Consider the following 2,387-nt stretch of genomic DNA (forward strand, 5'->3'; position numbering starts at 1 on the left):
TAGGCATGCTCTCGCGTCAATTTCACCAGTCTTTGCTGGTCAAGGCAATTGCCAAACGTTAAACTGTGACTTGTGATTTGATGATAAAACGGTTTATTCTCCACACAAAATAAACAAATGTATCACAGATGTGGTAGCAATTTAAAACAAGGGGAGTTTATTTCGGACGGTTATCGTTAGCTTTCACTGTATACTGTTTACAGATGGTACAGTGGCGATTGGAGTCCGTGTTCCAAGTCCTGTGGGAGTGGTATCTCTACAAGACAGGTTATGTGTGTCAATGGTACACATTGTGATGTTCAGGTCTGTACTCCACGTCCTGTACAAGAGTGTCCCCACCCCAGACCGAACGACATCAGGCACTGCCTACAGCAACCCTGCCATCCTGTCTGGCGGGTAACACATGTGTCCAACGTATGTAATTATTATCATTTATCATTACGTATGGATTTACAATAAACCTTATAATTCATAAAAACACAGATCACAAGCCGAAATATTACAGAAAGTATGTTCTAAAACAAATTTCAAATGCATTCCTGGTTTTTAGCTCACCTGGACCGAAGGTCACTACTAGTCAAAAAGTTTTTATTGGATTTTGACCAAATTTGGCCAGAAACATCCTTAGCAGAAGGGAAACAGATTTTGCATAAATGGTGACTCTGACCCCCGAGGGGCCAAATGGGCGGGTCCCAATAGGGAAATAGAGGTAATTCCTTTAAATCGCTACTAGTCATAAAGTTATAAATGGATTTGAACCCAATTTGGTCAGAAACATCCTTGGCAGAAGGGCAACAGATTTTGGATAAATGGTGGCTCTGACCCAAAAGGGGCCAAAAGGGCGGGGTCCAATAGGGGAAATAGAGGTAATTCCTTTAAATCGCTACTTGTCATAAAGTTATGAATGGATTTGAACCCAATTTGGTCAGAAACATCCTTGGGACAAGGGAAACAGATTTTGTATAAATGGTGGCTCTGACCCCAAAGGGGCGGGGTCCAATAGGGGAAATAGAGGTAAGTCCTTGAAATCGCTACTAGTCATAAAGTTATGAATAGATTTGAACCCAATTTGGTCAGATACATCCTTGGGGGAAGGGGAACAGATTTTGCATAAATGGTGGCTCTGACCCCGGAGGGGCCAAAGGGGCGGAGCCCAATAGGGGAAATAGAGGTAATTCCTTTCAATCGCTACTAGTCATAAAGTTATGCATGGATTTGAACCTAATTTGGTCAGGAACATCCTTGGGGGAAGGGGAACAGATTTTGCATAAATGGTAACTCTGACCCCCGAGGGCCCAAATGAGCGGGGCCCAATATGGGAAATAGAGGTCATTCCTTTAAATCGCTAATAGTCATAAAGTTATGAATGGATTTGACCCCAATTTGGTCAGAAACATCCTTGGGGGAAGGGGAACAGATTTTGCATAAATTGTGACTCTGACCCCAAAGGGGCGGGGCCCAATAGGGGAAATAGAGGTAATTCCTTAAAATCGCTACTAGTCATAAAGTTATGAATGGATTTGAACCCAATTTGGTCAGAAACATCCTTGGGGGAAGGCGAACAGATTGTGACTCTGACCCCCCGAGGGGCCAAAAGGGTGGGGCCCAATAGGGGAAATAGAGGTAATTCCTTTAAATCGCTACTAGTCATAAAGTAAACAATTCTTGAGGTCTTTCAGACCTTAGAGAGTCTGGATTTCATTAATCTTTAAAGCAGTTCGGATTCCCACACTATAACCATATATAGCATTGTTAGAGATTTACAAATAAAGCAAATTGAATATGAACATTATTTTGACATTTGGTCTAATCCAACCAGGTGAGCGATACAGGCCCCATGGGCCTCTTGGTTTTTGTTGTTGTTGTTTTAAAGGCGCCCATCCCGTCCGCATGGGAGATCAATTCATAAATATGTTTAAATGATTACATGATTGCTTGCATCTATAAGGATGATTTCATATGAGGAAAGAGATGATGATGATGATGATGATGATGATCAACAATACTCCCTGGAAATGTTTAAGAAGAAGATATGTTTTATTTATTTTGACAGTGTTCACAGTCATGTGGTATAGGACAGCAGATGCGTACAATAAAGTGTGTTGGTGGGGCAGACGAGACCTCAGAGTTAGTTGATACCCTTTGTAACCCAGAGGACAAGCCTGTCGAGAACGTCACGTGTTGTAATAGACATTGTCTACACATCAACAGTACGTCACGTTATTTTAGTAGTTTAATACACGTTATAAATCTGTAACGATCTAAGACCTGTTTTTTATACTCAAACATGTTTAAGGTTTAAAACACTTTTATGGTTAAGCGTTCTTTTATGGCTTGGTTTTAATCACTCGGTTAAATGGTTAAAGAGTTCTTCAACCGCGATTAAA

Source organism: Pecten maximus, chromosome 3 (assembly GCF_902652985.1).
Source record: "Pecten maximus chromosome 3, xPecMax1.1, whole genome shotgun sequence".
Lineage (NCBI taxonomy): Eukaryota > Metazoa > Mollusca > Bivalvia > Pectinida > Pectinidae > Pecten > Pecten maximus.